This window comes from Manis pentadactyla, chromosome 4, assembly GCF_030020395.1.
Source record: "Manis pentadactyla isolate mManPen7 chromosome 4, mManPen7.hap1, whole genome shotgun sequence".
In the NCBI taxonomy this organism is placed as follows: Eukaryota; Metazoa; Chordata; class Mammalia; order Pholidota; family Manidae; genus Manis; species Manis pentadactyla.
In genome coordinates, this window is record NC_080022.1 from 126,227,833 (window position 1) to 126,249,702 (window position 21,870).

The following is a 21,870-nucleotide window of genomic DNA, read 5'->3' on the forward strand; positions in this document are numbered from 1 at the left end:
ATCTTGATAAAGAAAACATTAAACAGAAACTAAGTGTTTAATGTAAAAACCTGACAGCTGTGTGTTCATTTTACTTAGCATCTACCTGTTGAGAGATGGAGGTTTTCCTTTTGTTTTGGTTGGAAAATTCCTCTCTTTTGATTGGAAAAACACTGTCTGGGATGCTCATTTTTTTTGCCACTATAGAAATACATCTTCCTAAATGTTATGTGTCCTCAGAGAAAATGCACAAGCTATCTCAGGGAACAGGCTCATAATTAAGGGCCAGTTAATATCTGCTCTGTGAAACCTTTACCAGTCTAATGTGGACATGTACCCACAGTTAAGGGAGAGAGAAAAAATAGAGACAATGATAAGGATAAAATCAAAATAGTGCAAAATCTTTTGATGCCAACATGACCTTGAAGATTAAAATCAGAGTCAGTGCCCAGCACAGTGCCTAGTATACAGTAGATGCTCAATACATGTTTGTTGGATGAAAAAGGAGCTGGAGCTTGAGAATAGAATAAATAGTGTAATATTATCTTGAGAGGACTGATGGTAAGAAAAGATACAGGGCATCTGTAGTTATCAAATCATGATGTTGGAAATGAGTGAGGTTTTTAGAAAATACTGTGCACATCTTTACATATAGAAGCACTGCCCAACTGTTTTCATGTCAAGACACAGACAGATAAAATAATAACATGCACAGGTATAATTCATGCAGACAAAGGTGAACATCCCAGGAGCCACAGCCAACTTGGGCCCCACCCATCACTCCAAGAGATCAGTACTCCGCCAGACATCTGTCACCTCTTTGCCATTATGCCATAGTGCCCTGTCTGGGAAGCTCTCTAATACGGTGGGATTTCATTTCTTGGCTTGTAACTTTTGTAGTGGTTCTTTTTTAAGGAAGTGAGTTGTAATATCTCAATGCCTAAAACCCCATCACCACTTGAGGACTTCTCCTGATGGCAGGCAAAGTAACTCAGAGGAAATGAATTATCATGAAACCAAGTCTAGAAACATAATTGTCCCAGAATTATTCTGATCATTTTCCCCCAACTATCCAACTTGATGAACATGACACTTTTACCAAACAAAAAACCTTAGGGTGTTATTACTTGTGACTTTCCAAATTGTCCTTTTTATTTCAAGTCTGAGTTTTTGGGTTCGGGGTGCAGACCATCCATCACCTGTTCATGCCCAGTAAGTATCAGTTTTGACAAAGATGGTTGCCACCCACCAGCTTCCTCTTCCTCCTGGCACACAGCCAGCCCTCATTTTCCAGCAGCCTTCCTGCAGTTAATGAGGCCTCCTGCCTGGGCTCTCACCTGTACAAAATGAGTGAGCATCGTGGGACCCCATCTGGGACAAACACATTTAAGAAATAGACATGCCTCCTCGCTGCTCTCTCTCCTTTGCATAGGCTAGAGATGACATGGTGCAATGAACCTGGGGTCTTGAGTCACCACATGGAGGAAAGCTGCCCACAGACTAGGAACAAACACCTTGAATGCTATGTGAGTGAAAGAGAAGCTTCCACTGTCTTTGAGCCATTGAACAGTTTGGAGTCTGTTGGTTATAGCAGCCAGAATTACCCTAATAAAACTGAGCCATGGGTCTGTGAAGTCCTGCTCTCTTAGGCATTTGCAGCAATCCATTGCTCCCTGGGCCTTTCACATAACAGCATTTCAGCCATTCCAAGGTATTTCCCGGACCCAACAGCCTACTGATGAGACCAACCACAAAGGGTGACGGCCCCTATGGTCCCCTCCATTACCTGGGCCAGAACAGAGCTCTGTCTTCTGGCGCCCTGGGCTGACAGCTTTATCCCAGGCCCATTCAAATGAGTTGAATCTCCCATCTGCTTTATTGGCTGACACCGTAAAATACCCTGACCCCAAATGAATTTTATGTATTTCTACAAACATAACATTTCTTGCCATTGTTTAATTTGAGATGTCTTGGGGATTTATTAATAGTTTCATAAAGATATTTTCTGTTTTATCTGACTGGAGTATTTGCCTAGGATAAAAAATATTCTTTTTTCCATGCATTTTTTATTCTCTATTTGCTCTTGGCATGCATGAGACATTAACCCCACACTTGACTCAAACCCCAGGTAGAACACTCATTCCTAGGAACGCAGGCAGTTCAGAACCCAGGAGAAAGGAAATGAGCACAGATGATTGTTTTTCATAGGATCGTGGTAAAAATGAAAATTATTTAGTACCAAGCTGAAAAGAACTGCCAGAACTGTTTAAGCCCTCACTGTTGAAAGTGGATCTATAGCACAAGGGAGCTGGCTAGACATGCAGATTCTCAGGCCTCACCCAATACCACCTAAATAAGAAGCTGCACTTTAACAAAATCCCCAGGTGATCTGTGTGTGCATTCATGTGTGAAAAGTAGTGGTCCAAGCCACACAAGGTCTGGTGGTATAATGCTGCCCTTGAAATCACTTCCTGTCAGGCACCTTGAATCTGAGAAGAAAAAATCAAGGCCAGTTCTCTATGTCACTTGACTGACTCTACTGAAGAGAAACTCTTTTCTTGATGCACACAGCCTGACAAAATTTCCTGTGACTTAAATCCTTCATCTGCCACTTAAAATCACTCCCACTTAAAAATGTAAAATGACTGATTAAATGCTGGAGGAATCCTTGATTTCTCATCTTTCTGTTGTCCATGTGACTTTTTTTGTATTTTTTTTATTGAAGTATAGTTGATGTAGTTGATATAGTTGATGTATACCAGTTGATTTGGCAGTTATCTACCTTATTAAATGCTCACCCCAACTAGTGTATTCACTGTCACCCTAGAAAAATGTTACAGAACCACAGAATCTCTGTGCTGTTCTTGTGAACTTGAGGGCACTGTGGATCAGAGATGGGAGAGGAAGAGACAGGGATCAATCTTTGTAGGTAGGAAGCAAAGAGGGAAGAAAACATTATAAACATGGTGGCATATGTCTTTCTAGTTTTTTTAATATGTATTCTTAAATGACATAAGGTGAACATAGTGTTTGAATGAAGTTTTTTACTTAACCAAAACTAAAACTTTTCCATATACATAAAAAGAACATTTTTAAGTGGCTGTTTGGATCCTATGGATTTTCTATGATTTCCTAACACATACCCTAATGTTGCAATATGTTGCTAATTCGTCAATGTTCTAGATAATGCTTTATGGACCACCCTTACAGATAAATTTTAGTTCACAACTCGGATTCTCCTTTGAGATAAATCCATAAAATTCTTTATAATGAAACTGTAAGACCATGTAAAACTTACCTCTTTTGTGATATAAAATAGTAAGTTATTTTTTGATAATTGCTCCATTACCATATTAGATAATCCATAAAGTTTTATGACACAATCATATACTAAACTCCCGATCCTCTTCCATGGAACCTCAAGCTATTTCTATTCAGTTTACTCAGTGTAGATTTGTAACATATTTTCATTTCTGATAATGAAATTTCATTCATTTGTCTTTATTTTTGTTCTGTTTTGTTTTACAAAATATTACTGGCTATTTTGTCAACCTCTAAAAAATACTATTAGAATTTTTCTGGGTATCACATTAAACATGCCAATTAATTTAAAATAGATTGTCAGTATTACACCTTCCCATCCATAAATGTGATAGCATTCAGTGTAGTGAAATATTTTATGTCCCTTAATAATGTTTGGTCATGTTTTTTGTGTCTCTTTTGGTGTTGAGATTGAGATCAATACCTAAGGTTTACTATTGACATATAGAAAAACTGTTGACTTTTTATATAGTAATTTTGTAACTGGCCACCTTACTGGCTTTTTCATAAATGTAATTGTTTTTCATTAATCTGCTGGGTTTCCTATAAATTATTTGCAGAACAATGACAATTTTGATTCTTCCTTTCTAATACTTAAACTTCTTTTCAATTTATTCCTTCCTTCTATTGTTTTTCTTTTTTTTTTTGTCTTACATTTTCACCATATTTATTTTGGTTTAAAAATTAGGATTTATCAATGGGAGAGGGTATTGGTTTTCGAGTTTTAGTGTTAGGATTTTGGCAGATTGGAAAGATATCCATTTTTATAAGCATTGAAATCATTGCATCAATGTGGAATCTCTTTTACTCAGAGAATACTTGAAAGAACTTGTCCAAATGACATTCTAATTCAGAACTTTGACCACATGTAAAATTTCATTAATGGCTTTAGTCCAATTATCTCCAACATCAACTTGAGTTGATATAGGTAGATTCTCTTTTCAAATCTGGACAACCTAGATTTTTTTTTTATGTAAGCATATTTAGGTCCCTCCCTCTGGAGCTTAGTCCCCATTACCATATTGTACATGTTGTCTTTTTTCTCCTTCTCTTACTGCTCTGCTCCTTCCCATGCTACTTTGCCAGCCTTTCATTTCTCCTTCACTGACCACACATTTGTTACTTTTATCAGAGTATTATCTTTCCTGGTCACCAATTCCAGAATATGGGCAGCTGTCTCCCCATACCACTAAGCAATTCTCACACACCAGTTGGATGTCCTACAATTCAGTTCAATTCTGACACTATCTACCTGGAGATGGCATCAGATCCCACAGGTGAAGGGCTCAGCCCAGCAAGACAGCCCCCCACCACTTCAGACTCCAGTCACAAGTCCAGGCTGTCACCTGTGCTTCTAATCAACTGGCCTTGGGTCAGAGGTTCAGTGACCTGGCCTCCTCCTTGGGTTCCATTAACTAGAGTGGCACACAGAATTTAGAAAAACACTTTACTTATTACTAGGTTACCAGTTTATTATAAAAGGACATAACTCAGGAACAGCCAGATGGAAGAGAAGCACAGGGAAGGTGTGGGGGAAGGGTGGAGAGCCTCCTTCCATGCTCTCTCCAGGCACGCCACTCTCCCTGAACCACTATGTGTTCACCAACCCAGAAGCTCTCCAAACCCCATCCTTTTGGGTTTTAATGCATGCTTCATTACGTCAGCGTGAATGATGACATCATTGGCCACTGGCAGTGCATTCAACCTCCAGCCCTTCTCTGCTCCCAGAGGGTTGGGACTCAACCCTCTAAACATATGATTGGTACCCCCTGCAACCAGCCCACATCCTTAGGTGAGGTCCAGAAGTCATCTCACTAACAGAAGGCAACTTTATAGCTCTCACCACTCAGGAAGTTCCAAGGGTTTAAGGAGCTCTGGCCAGAAATGAGGATGAAGACCAAATATATGTTTCTTATTATAAATCATAATATCACACTGTTCATCGTCTGAAAGGGAATAAATGGAATCTTTAGTATTCTTTCTATTCATTTATACCATATACATTAAATCTATGCATATTCATTTTTACCATATATATTAAATATATATTCTGTTATGTTTTAGAAAACAAGATACATTTTATATTATTCTTACATCTCCCTTAAATGATTTTTTTCCAGGGTGTCACTCTTAACAGCAAAAGAGTCTCTGACTATAGCATTTTCTGAGAGTCTCTGATCATGTGCAGCCATTTCTTTAACATTATTTATGGCATTTAAATAGTTGCCTCTGCTCTAACTGTTCAGTTCAGAGCAACTACCTGTATCTCAAAGTCAACAGTTTCAAAATATCTTGGGAAACAGGGTCTTCTCAGTCAAGGTTTCAACAGGAAAACAAAAACCACTTCAGGTCTGGTAGCAGAGGGAACTGACTGCAGAGAATCAGCTGCAAGGTCCAACAGGTCAGTTAACCCAGGATTAGCCACAGCAGGAGGCCAGGGCCGACCCTAGCTAGAGAGACAAAGGAGAAGGTGGGGGGGCCCAGGGGCAGGGGCACTTGATGAATCTGACCGTGGAGGGCCTGCCCAGTGAGAGCTGGAGCCTAGAGCCAAGGAGGAGGTGTAGACTGAGAGGTCAGCCTCCTCTGTGATATGGAGCAGAGCAAGCCGAGGACCAGGAGTGGATCCAAGGGCAGACAGCCCCAGTGCTGGAACGAGACCTTAGCAACAGAAGACTGTTTTGTAATTTTGACTTTTAATATTTAAGGAAAGGATTCACTAGATACTAAATCAATTTTCAGTCCATTGTTCTTTTAAGTCAATTTTGTGGTTAAGTAAATTTTGCTCTTTTCCATTAGTTCTAGATTGCATTGTATCAATCAGAGTAGATTCACCAGGAAGCTCAAGTCCAGGGACCATTTCCCACCTGGGTGCCTTCCACAATCCTAACAGGGAATTTAGCAGTGGGTCTGCCTTGTTGCTGCTCTGAAAAATTGTGAACTGAATCAGCTCTGACTCCTGGCTGTCTCTTTCTACTCTGGCTTTCCTGCTATCACACTTACCCTGGGGATGGGTCTCACGGGGGTGGCATTTTTAGAATTAAGCTAAAGGAAGCTTAGTTGGTGATACATTTAGTTTTTATTTAGTGGGATATATTTATGGAGTCCACAGTCACTGCCATGAATAGCTAACTTATTGCTTGTCATCCTGGAGTAGGAATACTCCTACAGTCTACTGTGATGACTCACCCCCCCTTGTGCTATGAAAGTGTCAGAGGAGAGGTTGTGTCACAGTATACATGTGTCATACAACACTTGACACCAGAAATCTATGAGTAGTGAAGAAAAATGTGGTTTGAAGTGCCTGTGCAAAATTTCGGCCAACCTTTGTATGTGCAAAATTGTAAGAAGGTTCGTTTGTCTTGAATACCTGACCCAAACTAAAGGCCTCTCCTATCAGAAATTTATTTAATTATGCACCACATATATTCTTAACTTATTGGATGGGAGTCACATGAGGTATAATTTGTCAGAATTCCTGTAATTGTAGGGGAAGAGCTTGGAAAAGAATGCAGTGGTTTACTGACTGGGGACAAGAAGGTCACAGGAAGTGATGGCGGCAGCAGACAGATGCCCATGGGTTTAGGAGAAGTTAGGAGATGCAGGATGTCATGTAACAGAAGCTGGGACATCAAGAGAAAGAAAGAAATTCTGTGGCGGTTAGGAATTAAAGAGGGAGCATGATCAAGGGGTGAGCTGATTTGTTTTTTAATAAGGTAGAGATGACTAAAACATATCTTTATGTGCAGTTAAGGAGTCAGTAGAGAAAAAACGGTTGAAGAGATAGGTGAGAAATGGGAATCTCAATGGTGTCCATTTCCTTTGTGAACTGGACCAGTCTTGCTTCTTTTCTGAGCTTACCTGTAAAACAGGAACCCTGAAGGCTGTGTGATATTCCAGCATTGCTGTGAGAATCAAATGATATATTTTAAGAGCACACACACTGTAAATGTTAAGTCTGTTGTAATTGCTAATTGTGGGCCTTATTTGGGTTGGCTGAGACCTCCTAAGTAAATCAAAGAGCTCAACAATAAAAATCAATGCACACTGGATCAAAACAGAAACTTTGCAGTCAGTGTGTTGCACTGTCTCCTAGACCATAGATCTCATGACCTAATTGAATTGTTGAGTTGAGTAGAAAATAAGGATAATGGTGGAAAATCTTGACAGTTCTCAATCTTTTCTGCTTGACAGGGTGTCCTGACTCAGGGACTCAACTAATCCAGACTCTGAGACAATAATTTACCTATCACAGGGATGGAAACACCACAGCCACCTTAACCTGCTTTCATTAAATTCTCAAGGAACAGCCCACACCCAAAGAAACCATTGGCTGGAGTTCTGCTCCCCCTGAAATTCTTCACACAAAGGAACATTCTAACTATGCCAGACTGAGGTGTGCTTGTCCATGTTATGGTAACCACCTGCTATGGCCAGCTATCACTACTCACTGTTCTGCGTACCAAGAATACAGTAACAGAGCTGCCATATTACACAACTCCAGGGACACCATTTATAAATACTCTATGTTAAAATGGTACCCCAGAACAGAATGGCAAGAACTGCTGACAAAAAAACAAACAAACAATATTTTCCTTTTCTTCCCTGGCACATATGTAGAGTACATTTCCAAGCCTCTTTTACAATTATGTGAGTTCTACCTATGCAGTGAGCATGCACATGATGGCTCATGTTCAGGCTTTGTTCATACAAACTCCCTCACATGCTCTCTCATCTTTTCTCCCTTTCTTCTTGGCTGAATGAAGAAAATTTTCAAGATGGCCTTGTCAACTATATCTGAAATTTGAAGAAATATTATTGTCCTGGATCCCTGAATTACTCCATGGAGAAGAGTCTCCCTACTCTCTTTGCCTGTCCCTTATTTGTGACAGAAGCAAAAAATGGACTCCCTATTGTACGTAAGCCATTATGCATTGTTTTGGTTTAATCCCCACAGAATTACTTTAATGTAAATAACATCTGGAATAATCAAGCTGAGATCTAAATGATGAGAAGGAGCCATATGTGCCAAGATTTCCCAGCAGGATGGGGAATGGGGAAGTGTGTCAGGCAGAAGTAAGTGCAGTAGCAAAGTGAGAATGATCTTTGTGTATTGTCTCTCATTGAAATTCACAGATGTCACTCTAGTTTTATCTATTGATCTAAAAACTCCTATCAATGTGAATCAGCCCCTAAGAAACATTGAGTATGCTGATAAAATTATGACTGCAAGGCAATATTCTAGACAGTGTGTAACTCACTTAGATAAATTCAACTTTGTAACCACTAACTAGACTTACAACTTCTCATCTTGTCCTACATTTGATCTTCTCTTAAATATTATTACACTAAAACTATTAGAATCAGGAACACAGACATCCTCTAGGCTGCACTGATGCCTACAAACTCCTCTGGGTCTTTTGAGCACCTCCTGATGGAAATTGCTGAGTCATGCTTCTTTTTGTTTCCCCATCTGGATTTTGCAGAGTCACTATGGGCCATTGCAAGCCCATGCTAAGCCTCACATTTCAAACGGCCCAACAATCTCAGAGCCATGACTGTTAATCCACAAGGAAGACAATGCAAGATGTGTAAAGCACTGATACAACTTTTTCCATGTGGCCATGTTCAGCCTTTTCTACTGCACCAGAACATCCGTGGCATACATATGGACCCACAGGCAAAGCCAATATTTTTATGTATAATCTTCCTGCAGATCTCATCAGGCTTTCATTTGAAGGAACTCAAGGAGAATTTTCCTGGTTTTCTATTCGAATACCCTCTCTTCCCTGCCTCTTTGCAAAGATAAATCTGATGGAAAGCCATCCAGATCACAAGCTGAACTCCCAGGAATGACAGCACAGAGCCAACCACAGCAAGGCCTTGGGCAAGTTGTTCAAGCCAGTGCTCCCTAGAAATGGGGGCAGATCATCAGGCCCAAAGGGTGGCCTCATCCATGGTTAGGAGCTGCCCATTACACATTCTGCTCTTTCCAATGTGTGAAATCCACACTGGCATGTGCAGACCACCAGCCTTATGGTCTCTTAGGTTCGTACTGTCCTACAAAGCCAACTTAAATGTCACTTCCTCCATAAAGCCCTCTTGAATTCCACCTGTGTGAATGAATCTTCCTCCCCTGTGATTTTCTACCTATTATTATTTTTTTTTTTTATTAAAGTTTAAAACCCGTTTATTGCTTACAAACTGCAGTCCAGGGCCGTCTCTCTCCTCTGCTCCTGAAGAAGCAAGCAAGCAAGACAGCTCCTCCCCTTAAACTCTCAGGTTCAGACACGCCCTCGGTTGCCCAGGTAATTATGCAATGACGTTGAGATGAACTTCTCTCCACCCCTGAGGATATGCAAATGCACTAAACCCAGGCGAGATACCCTGGAAATGTTACAATTTTATTCACATACTGGTTTTGAAAATTTAATTCCACTGTGGTCAGAGAACATATTCTTTACTATTCCAGACTTTTGAAACTTCTTTTATAGAACCGGATATGGTTTATCTCGGTGGATTTTTTTTTTTTAGAGGGCATATCTTATATTTATTGATCAAATGGTTGTTAACAACAATAAAATTCTGTATAGGGGACTCAATGCACAATCATTAATCAACCCCAAGCCTAATTCTCAACAGTCTCCAATCTTCTGAAGTATAACGAACAAGTTCTATTATAGTGAACAAATTCTTACATAGTGAGTAAGTTCTTACATGGTGAACAGTGCAAGGGCAGTCATCACAGAAACTTTCAGTTTTGATCACACATTATGAACTATAAACAATCAGGTCAAATATGAATATTCGTTTGATTTTTATACTTGATTTATATGTGGATCCCACATTTCTCCCTTTATTATTATTTTTATTATTATTATTTTTTAATAAAATGCTGAAGTGGTAGGTAGATGTAAGATAAAGGTAGAAAACTTAGTTTAGTGTTGTAAGAGAGCAAATGTAGATGATCAGGTGTGTGCCTGTAGACTATGTGTTAATCCAAGCTAGACAAGGGCAATAAAACATCCACGGACGCAGAAGATTTCTCTCAAAACAGGGGGGGAGAGGTTCTAAGCCTCACCTCTGCTGATACCCAATTTCTCACCTGATGGCCCCCCTGCGACTGTGCCTGTCTCTGGCTAACCAGTCATTTTCCGGGGCCATACAGGGAGATGTAAAGTTGGTAAGTGAGAGAGAAGCCTTATTGTTTGAAAAGGTTAGCTTTTTACTTCTTTGCAGATTTATGCCCTGTGGCTTCTACGCCCAGCATTTGTCTTGAGGTATCTTTAGCACTTGGAGGAATGATGATACTCGGTAAATTCTATATGAGGCACGAGTTCTATTTAAGGGTTGTAATCAGGAAGGAAGAAGAAAAGCTATAGAGGTAGCAGACAGAAGAAAACATGGGAAGATTGATTATTTCTTTGACATATCTTCTTGTAGAGTAATTTAAGCATGTATAGGTTTTAAACTACTAATTAAATTGCACACACACATTAACATAATAGGAATACAGTTACATAACCAAAGCAGATCTATAATTACCAGCCATCTTCAGTGAGGCCAAGAAAACCAGTTAGGCACCTTAGGCATTTGTGAAAATTTGTCTATGATATGATGGATATTGTCCAACTGTACTTGAACAGTCTGAGAGAAATCAGACAAATTAAAACAGCCCATTCCTGGGAACTGTTCACATCCCATATGTTCTTTTAACAGTAGATAGTCTGTAGTTGTAAGATTTTGGAGCGCTACAACTTGCACTTCTCCTAATTTTTGGTTGAGTTCCAACAGTGTAGATCCAGTCCTCTGTATAAACACAAACAGACCCGTTGCCCACACTTTGATCTGCCCTTTATACCATTGTGTAGAACTCATTGGAGATCACCACACACGAACTGCTTTTTTTTTTTAAGAGAAAGGAATATTATCAGAAAAGTGTACCTCCATAGCCGATCATCTGACACCCTTTAAGTGATCAAAATTAAGTATATTTAAAGCATACATTAATCGTTGATTTACAGTTAGTTTTATCCTATCAGGGAGTAATCCCCCTTTTCTTTATTTCTATTTTTTTGTTATCTTTAATCTACACTTACATGAAGAATATTATGTTTACTAGTCTCTCCCTTATACCAGGTCCCCGCTATAAACCCCTTTACAGTCACTGTCCATCAGCATAGCTAAATATTGTAGAATCACTACTTGTCTTCTCTGTGTTGTACAGCCCTCCCCTTTCTCCCACCACACCATGCATGCTGATCTTAATACCCCCCTTCTTCCTCCCCCAACTTATCCCTCCCTACCCACCCATCCTCACCAGTCCCTTTCCCTTTGGTACCTGTTAGTCCATTCTTGGGTTCTGTGATTCTGCTGCTATTTTGTTCCTTCAGTTTTTCCTTTGTTCTTATACTCCACAGATGAGTGATATCATTTGGTATTTCTCTTTCTCTGCTTGGCTTATTTCACTGAGCATAATACCCTCCAGCTCCATCCATGTTGCTGCAAATGGTAGGATTTGCCCTCTTCTTATGGCTGAGTAGTATTCCATTGTGTATATGTACCACTTCTTCTTTATCCATTCATCTATCGATGGACATTTAGGTTGTTTCCAATTCTTGGCTATTGTAAATAGTGCTGCGATAAACACAGGGATGCATTGGTCTTTCTCAAGCTTCATTGCTGCATTCTTAGGGTAAATTCCTAGGAGTTGAATTCCTGGGTCAAATGGTAAGTCTGTTTTGAGCATTTTGATGTACCTCCATACTGCTTTCCACAACGGTTGAAATAGTTTACATTCCCACCAGCAGTGTAGGAGGGTTCCCCTTTCTCCACAGCCTCGCCAACATTTGTTGTTGTTTGTCTTTTGGATGGCAGACATCCTTACTGGTGTGAGGTGATACCTCATTGTAGTTTTAATTTGCATTTCTCTGATAATTAGTGATGTGGAGCATCTTTTCATGTGGCTGTTGGCCATATGTATTTCTTTTTTGGAGAACTGTCTGTTCAGTTCCTCTGCCCATTTTTTAATTGGGTTACTTGATTTTTCTTTGTTGAGGCGTGTGAGCTCTTTATATATTTTGGACGTCAAGCCTTTATCGGATCTGTCATTTACAAATATATTCTCCCATACTGTAGGGTTCCTTTTTGTTCTATTGATGGTGTCTTTTGCTGTACAGAAGCTTTTCAGCTTAATATAGTCCCACTTATTCATTTTTGCTGTTGTTTTCCTTGCCCGGGGAGATATGTTCAAGAAGAGGTCACTCATGTTTATGTCTAAGAGGTTTTTGCCTATGTTTTCTTCCAAGAGTTTAATGGTTTCATAATTACATTCAGGTCTTTGATCCATTTTGAGTATACTTTTGTATATGGGGTTAGACAATGGTCCAGGTTCATTCTCCTACATGTAGCTGTCCAGTTTTGCCAGCACCATCTGTTGAAGAGACTGTCATTTGCCATTGTATGTCCATGCCTCCTTTATCAAATATTAATTGACCATACATGTTTGGGTTAATGTCTGGAGTCTCTAGTCTGTTCCACTGGTCTGTGGCTCTGTTCTTGTGCCATTACCAAATTGTCTTGATTACTATGGCTTTATAATAGAGCTTGAAGTTGGGGAGTGAGATCCCCCCTACTTTATTCTTCTTTCTCAGGATTGCTTTGGCTATTCGGGGTCTTTGGTGTTTCCATATGAATTTTTGAATTATTTGTTCCAGTTCATTGAAGAATGTTGCTGGTAGTTTGATAGGGATAGCATCAAATCTGTATATTGCTTTGGGCAGGATGGCCATTTTGACGATATTAATTCTTCCTAGCCACGAGCATGGGATCAGTTTCCATCTGTTAGTGTCCCCTTTAATTTCTCTTAAGAGTGACTTGTAGTTTTCAGAGTATAGGTCATTCACTTTTTTGGTTAGATTTATTCCTAGGTATTTTATTCTTTTTGATGCAATTGTGAATGGAATTGTTTTCCTGATTTCTCTTTCTATTGGTTCATTGTTAGTGTATAAGAAAGATACAGATTTCTGTGTGTTAATTTTTTTTTTTAATTATTATTTTTTATTGAAGGGTAGTTGATGCACAGTATTACATTACATTAGTTTCAAGTGTACAACACAGTGATAAAACATTTATATACATAATTCTAGGTTCCAGCTATCACCCTACCAAGCTGTTACAATATCTTGACTATATTCCTTATGCTATACATTACATCCCGGTTACTTATTTATTTTACCATTGGAAGTCTGTCCCATATTTTTTTTTGTTTTTTTTTTTTGTGAGGGCATCTCTCATATTTATTGATCAAATGGTTGTTAACGACAATAAAATTCTGTATAGGGGAGTCAATGCTCAATGCACAATCATTAATCCACCCCAAGCCTAATTTTCGTCAGTCTCCAATCTTCTGAGGCATAACAAACAAGTTCTTACATGTAGAACAAATTCTTACACAATGAATAAGTTACATAGTGAACAGTACAAGGGCAGTCATCACAGAAACTTTCGGTTTTGCTCATGCATTATGAACTATAAACAGTCAGTTCAAATATGAATACTCATTTGGTTTTTATACTTGATTTATATGTGGATACCACATTTCTCTCTTTATTATTATTTTTTTAATAAAATGCTGAAGTGGTAGGTAGATACAAGATAAAGGTAGAAAACATAGTTTAGTGTTGTAAGAGAGCACATGTAGATGATCAGGTGTGCGCCTGTAGACTATGTGTTAATCCAAGCTAGACAAGGGCAATAAAACATCCATGTATGCAGAAGATTTCTCTCAGAACAGGGGGGGTGAGGTTCTAAGCCTCACCTCTGTTGATCCCCAATTTCTCACCTGATGGCCCCCCTGCAACTGTGCCTGTCTTAGGTTGTTCCTCCCTTGAGGAATCTTACCCGTCTCTGGCTAACCAGTCATCTTCTGGGGCCATACAGGGAAATGTAAAGTTGGTAAGTGAGAGAGAAGCCTTATTGTTTGAAAAGGTTAGCTTTTTACTTCTTTGCATATTTATGCCCTGTAGCTTCTATGCCCAGCATTTGTCTTGAAGTATCTTTACCACTTGGAAGAATTATGATACTCGGTAAATTTGATATGAGGCACGAATTCTATTTAAGGGTTGTAATTAGGAAGGAAGAAGAAAAGCTATAGAAGTAGCAGGCGGAAGAAAACATGGGAAGATTGATTATTTCTTTGACATATCTTCTTGTAGAGTAACTTCAGCATGTATAGGTTTTAAGCTACTACTTAAATTGCGCACACACATTAACATAATAGGAGTATAGTTACATAACCAAAGCATATCTGTAATTACCAGCCATCTCCAGTGAAACCAAGAAAACCAGTTAGGCACCTTAGGCATTTGTGAAAACTTATCTATGATATGGTGGATATTGTCCAACTGAACTTGAACAGTCTGAGAGAAATCAGACAAATTAAAACAACCCATTCCTGAGGAATGTTCACATCCCTTATGTTCTTTTAACAGTAAATAGTCTGTAGTTGTAAGATTTTGGAGCGCTACAATTTGCACTTCTCCTAATTCTTGGTTGAGTTCCAACAGTATAGATCCAGTCAAATTTGTTGTTTTACTGTATGCACAGGCCAGCTTAGATATCTCCTTCCTCATTCCCATGGCAAGTCCAGGAACTGGTGGGATGAGTGCATCTACAGCTGTAGCAGTGCGTGGATCTTTGTTGGGGTTTTTTGATGATCATCTTCTGGCATGAATCTTCCAGAGAATGCTGATGTTGGAAGGTCTCTTTCATATCGTATCTTAGTTCATTTTCAGGGTAGCCCAATTACGCTTTGATCCTCTGTATAAACAGAAACAAACCCTTTGCCTACACTTTTATATGCCCTTTATACCCTTGTGTAGACCTCATTGGAGGTTACCACACAGGAATAGCCCTTTTTTTTTTGTTTGGTTTTGTTTTGCTTTGTTTTTGGTATCACTAATCTACACTTACATGACGAATATTATGTTTACTAGGCTCTCCCCTATACCATGTCTCCCCTATAAACCTCTTTACAGTCACTGTCCATCAGCATAGCAAAATGTTGTAGAATCACTACTTGCCTTCTCTGTGTTGTACAGCCCTCCCTTTTCCCCTACCCCCCCATGCATGTTAATCTTAATACCCCCCTACTTCTCCCCCCGCCTTATCCCTCCCTACCCACCCATCCTCCCCAGTCCCTTTCCCTTTGGTACCTGTTAGCCCATTCTTGAGTTCTGTGATTCTGGTGCTGTTTTGTTCCTTCAGCTTTTCCTTTGTTCTTATATTCCACAGGTAAGTGAAATCATTTGGTATTTCTCTTTCTCCGCTTGGCTTGTTTCACTGAGCATAATACCCGCCAGCTCCATCCATGTTGCTGCAAATGGTAGGATTTGCCCTCTTCTTATGGCTGAGTAGTATTCCATTGTGTATATGTACCACTTCTTCTTTATCCATTCATCTATCGATGGACATTTAGGTTGTTTCCAATTCTTGGCTATTGTAAATAGTGCTGCGATAAACATAGGGGTGCATCTGTCTTTCTCAAACTTGATTGCTGCATTCTTAGGGTAAATTCCTAGGAGTGGAATTCCTGGGTCAAATGGTAAGTCTGTTTTGAGCATTTTGATGTACCTCCATACTGCTTTCCACAATGGTTGAACTACCTTACATTCCCACCAGGAGTGCAGGAGGGCTCCCCTTTCTCCACAGCCTCGCCAACATTTGTTGTTGTTTGTCTTTTGGATGGCAGACATCCTTACTGGTGTGAGGTGATACCTCATTGTAGTTTTAATTTGCATTTCTCTGATAATTAGCGATGTGGAGCATCTTTTCATGTGGCTGTTGGCCATATGTATTTCTTTTTTGGAGAACTGTCTGTTCAGTTCCTCTGCCCATTTTTTAATTGGGTTATTTGTTTTTTTGTTTGTTGAGGCGTGTGAGCTCTTTATATATTCTGGATGTCAAGCCTTTATCGGACGTGTCATTTTCAAATATATTCTCCCATACTGTAGGGATCCTTTTTGTTCTATTGATGGTGTCTTTTGCTGTACAGAAGCTTTTCAGCTTAATATAGTCCCACTTACTCATTTTTGCTGTTGTTTTCCTTGCCCGGGGAGATATGTTCAAGAAGAGGTCACTCATGTTTATGTTTAAGAGGTTTTTGCCTATGTTTTCTTCCAAGAGTTTAATGGTTTCATGACTGACATTCAGGTCTTTGATCCATTTTGAGTTTACTTTTGTATATGGGGTTAGACAATGGTCCAGTTTCATTCTCCTACATGTAGCTGTTCAGTTTTGCCAGCACCATCTGTTGAAGAGACTGTCATTTCGCCATTGTATGTCCATGGCTCCTTTATCAAATATTAATTGACCATATATGTCTGGGTTAATGTCTGGATTGTCTCGTCTGTTCCATTGGTCTGTGGCTCTGCTCTTGTGCCAGTACCAAATTGTCTTGATTACTATGGCTTTATAGTAGAGCTTGAAGTTGGGGAGTGAGATCCCCCCTACTTTATTCTTCTTTCTCAGGATTGCTTTGGCTATTCGGGGTCTTTGGTGTTTCCATATGAATTTTTGAATTATTTGTTCCAGTTCATTGAAGAATGTTGCTGGTAGTTTCATAGGGATTGCATCAAATCTGTATATTGCTTTGGGCAGGATGGCCATTTTGACGATATTAATTCTTCCTAACCACGAGCATGGGATCAGTTTCCATCTGTTAGTGTCCCCTTTAATTTCTCTTAAGAGTGACTTGTAGTTTTCAGAGTATAAGTCTTTCACTTCTTTGGTTAGGTTTATTCCTAGGTATTGTATTTTTTTTGATGCAATTGTGAATGGAGTTGTTTTCCTGATTTCTCTTTCTGTTGGTTCATTGTTAGTATATAGGAAAGCCACAGATTTCTGTGTGTTGATTTTGTATCCTGCAACTTTGCTGTATTCCGATATCAGTTCTAGTAGTTTTGGGGTGGAGTCTTTAGGGTTTTTTACGTACAGTATCATGTCATCTGCAAATAGTGACAGTTTAACTTCTTCTTTACCAATCTGGATTCCTTGTATTTCTTTGTTTTGTCTGATTGCCGTGGCTAGGACCTCCAGTACTATGTTAAATAACAGTGGAGAGAGTGGGCATCCCTGTCTAGTTCCCGATCTCAGAGGAAATGCTTTCAGCTTCTCGCTGTTCAATATAATGTTGGCTGTGGGTTTATCATAGATGGCCTTTATTATGTTGAGGTACTTGCCCTCTATTCCCATTTTGCTGAGAGTTTTTAACATGAATGGATGTTGAACTTTGTCAAATGCTTTTTCAGCATCTATGGAGATGATCATGTGGTTTTTGTCTTTCTTTTTGTTGATGTGGTGGATGATGTTGATGGACTTTCGAATGTTGTACCATCCTTGCATCCCTGGGATGAATCCCACTTGGTCATGGCGTATGATCCTTTTGATGTATTTTTGAATTCGGTTTGCTAATATTTTGTTGAGTATTTTTGCATCTACGTTCATCAGGGATATTGGTCTGTAGTTTTCTTTTTTGGTGGGGTCTTTGCCTGGTTTTGGTATTTGGGTGATGTTAGCTTCATAGAATGAGTTTGAGAGTATCCCCTCCTCCTCTAATTCTTGGAAACTCTAAGGAGAATGGGTATTATGTCTTCCCTGTATGTCTGATAAAATTCTGAGGTAAATCCATCTGGCCCGGGGATTTTGTTCTTTGGTAGTTTTTTGATTACCGCTTCAATTTCGTTGCTGGTAATTGGTCTGTTTAGATTTTCTGTTTCTTCTTGGGTCAATCTTGGAAGGTTGTATTTTTCTAGGAAGTTGTCCATTTCTCCTAGGTTTCCCAGCTTGTTAGCATATAGGTTTTCATAGTATTCTCCAATAATTCTTTGCATTTCCGTGGGGTCCGTCGTGATTTTTCCTTTCTCGTTTCTGATACTGTTGATTTGTGTTGACTCTCTTTTCTTCTTAATAAGTCTGGCTAGAGGCTTATCTATTTTGTTTATTTTCTCGAAGAACCAGCTCTTGGTTTCATTGGTTTTTGCTGTTGTTCTATTCTTCTCAATTTTGTTTATTTCTTCTCTGATCTTCATTATGTCCCTCCTTCTGCTGACCTTAGGCCTCATCTGTTCTTCTTTTTCCAATTTCAATAATTGTGACATTAGACCGTTCATTTGGGATTGCTCTTCCTTTTTTAAATATGCTTGGATTGCTATATACTTTCCTCTTAAGACTGCTTTTGCTGTGTCCCACAGAAGTTGGGGCTTAGTGTTGTTGTTGTCATTTGTTTCCATATATTGCTGGATCTCCATTTTGATTTGGTCATTGACCCATTGATTATTTAGGAGCGTGTTGTTAAGCCTCCATGAGTTGTGAGCCTCTTTGCTTTCTTTGTACAGTTTATTTCTAGTTTTATGCCTTTGTGGTCTAAAAAGTTGGTTGGTAGGATTTCAATCTTTTGGAATTTTCTGAGGCTCTTTTTGTGGCCTAGAATGTTGTCTATTCTGGAGAATGTTCCATGTGCACTTGAGAAGAATGTATATCCCCCTGCTTTTGGATGTAGAGTTCTATAGATGTCTATTAGGTCCATCTGCTCTACTGTGTTGTTCAGTGCTTCCGTGTCCTTACTTATTTTCTGCCCAGTGGATCTATCCTTTGGGGTGAGTGGTGTGTTGAAGTCTCCTAGAATGAATGCATTGCAGTCTATATCCCCCTTTAGTTCTGTTAGTATTTGTTTCACATATGCTGGTGCTCCTGTGTTGGGTGCATATATATTTAGAATGGTTATATCCTCTTGTTTGACTGAGCCCTTTATCATTATGTAGTGTCCTTCTTTATCTCTTGTTACTTTCTTTGTTTTGAAGTCTATTTTGTCTGATATTACTACTGCAACCCCTGCTTTCTTCTCACTGTTGTTTGCTTGAAATATGTTTTTCCATCCCTTGACTTTTAGACTGTACATGTCTTTGGGTTTGAGGTGAGTTTCTTGTAAGCAGCATATAGATTGGTCTTGCTTTTTTATCCATTTTGTTACTCTGTGTCTTTTGATTGGTGCATTCAACCCATTAACATTTAGGGTGACTATTGAAAGATATGTACTGATTGCCATTGCAGGCTTTAAATTCGTGGTTACCAAAGGTTCAAGGTTTGCCTCTTTAGTATCTTACTGCCTAACTTATCTCGCTTATTGAGCTGTTATATACACTGTCTGGAGATTCTTTTCTTCTCTCCCTTCTTGTTCCTCCTCCTTGATTCTTCATATGTTGGGTGTTTTGTGCTGTGCTCTTTCTAGGAGTGCTCCCATCTAGAGCAGTCCCTGTAAGATGTTCTGTAGAGGTGGTTTGTGGAAAGCAAATTCCCTCAGCTTTTGTTTGTCTGGGAATTGTTTAATCCCACCGTCATATTTGAATGATAGTCATGCTGGATACAGTATCCTTGGTTCAAGGCCCTTCTGTTTCATTGTATTAAATATATCATGCCATTCTCTTCTGGCCTGTAGGGTTTCTGTTGAGAAGTCTTATGTTAGCCTGATGGGTTTTCCTTTATAGGTGACCTTTTTCTCTCTAGCTGCCTTTAACACTCTTTCCTTGTCCTTGATCTTTGCCATTTTAATTATTATGTGTCTTGGTGTTGTCCTTGGATCCTTTCTGTTGGGGGTTCTGTGTATTTCCGTGGTCTGTTCGATTATTTCCTCCCCCAGTGTGGGGAAGTTTTCAGCAATTATTTCTTCTAAGATACTTTCCATCTCTTTTCCTCTCTCTTCTTCTTCTGGGACCCCTATAATACGGATATTGTTCCTTTTGGATTGGTCACACAGTTCTCTTAATATTGTTTCATTCCTGGAGATCCTTTTGTCTCTCTCTATGTCAGCTTCTATGCGTTCCTGTTCTCTGATTTCAATTCCATCAATGGCCTCTTGCATTCTATCCATTCTGCTTATGAACCCTTCCAGAGTTTGTTTCATTTCTGCGATCTCCTTTCTGGCATCTGTGATCTCCTTCCGGACTTCATCCCATTTCTCTTGCGTATTTCTCTGCATCTCTGTCAGCATGTTTATGATTCTTATTTTGAATTCTTTTTCAGGAAGACTGGTTAGGTCTGTCTCCTTCTCTGGTGTTGTCTCTGTGATCTTTGTCTGCCTGTAGCTTTGCCTTTTCATGGTGATAGGAATAGTTTGCAGAGCTGGGATGAGTGACATCTGGAAGGACTTCCTTTCTTGTTGGTTTGTGGCCCTCCTCTCCTGGGAGAACAGCGACCTCTAGTGGCTTGTGCTGATCAGCTGTGCGCAGACAGGGTTTCTGCTTCCTGCCCGGCTGCTATGGAGTTTATCTCCGCTGTTGCTGTGGGCGTGGCCCGGCTCGGGCAGCTGTTCCAAAGTGGTGGAGTCGCATTGGAGGGGGAGCGGCCTGGAGGCTATTTATCTCCGTAAGGGGCCTCCCTGCTCCCTGCAGCCCAGGGGTTAGGGTGCCCAGAGATTCCCAGATTCCCTACCTCTGGATTAAGTGACCCGCCCTGTCCCTTTAAGACTTCCAAAAAGCACCCGCCAAAACAAAACAACGACCACCAAAAAAAAAAAAGAAGAAAAAAAATTTTAAATTAAAAAAAAAAAAAAGGTGGTCACTCATTTTTCTTTATTCTCCAGTGCCAGCCTCAGGCCTCTGCTCACCAGTCTTTCTGCCCTGTTTCCCTAGTATTGGTGTCCCTATCCCTTTAAGACTTCCAAAAAGCGCTAGCCAAAACAAAACAGCAAGAAAGCAAAAAAAAAAAAAAATGGTCGCGCACATTTCTTATGTCCTCCGGCGCCCGGCCTCCAGTGCCCGCCTACTGTTCTTGCTGCCCTGTTTTCCTAGTATCGAGCGCCCTGCACTCTGGCCCGGATGGCTGGGGCTGGGTGTTCAGCAGTCCTGGGCTCCGTCTCCCTCCCGCTCTGCCTATTCTTCTCCCGCCGGGAGCTGGGGGGAGGGGTGCTCGGCTCCCGCCGGGCCGGGGCTTGTATCTTACCCCCTTCATGAGGCGCTGGGTTCTCTCAGGTGCGGATGTGGTCTGGATATTGTCCTGTGTCCTCTGGTCTTTATTCTAGGAAGGGTTGTCTTTGTTTTATTTTCATAGATATATGTTTTTTTGGGAGGAGATTTCCGCTGCTCTACTCACGCCGCCATCTTCCGCCCCTCCTCTAGGTGTGTGTTTTAACACTCTCAGGTGTTCAGTGTTGACAAGACCTCAGAGCAAGTTCTGTGTGTTAATTTTGTATCCAGCAACTTTGCTGTATTCCGATATCAGTTCTAGTAGTTTTGGAGTGGAGTCTTTAGGGTTTTTTATGTACAATATCATGTCATCTGCAAATAGTGACAGTTTAACTTCTTCTTTACCAATCTGGATTCCTTGTATTTCTTTGTTTTGTCTGATTGCCATGGCTAGGACCTCCAGTACTATGTTAAATAGCAGTGGGGAGAGTGGGCATCCCTGTCTAGTGTCCGATCTCAGAGGAAAAGCTTTCAGCTTCTCGCTGTTCAGTATAATGTTGGCTGTGGGTTTATGATATATGGCCTTTATTATGTTGAGGTACTTGCCCTCTAT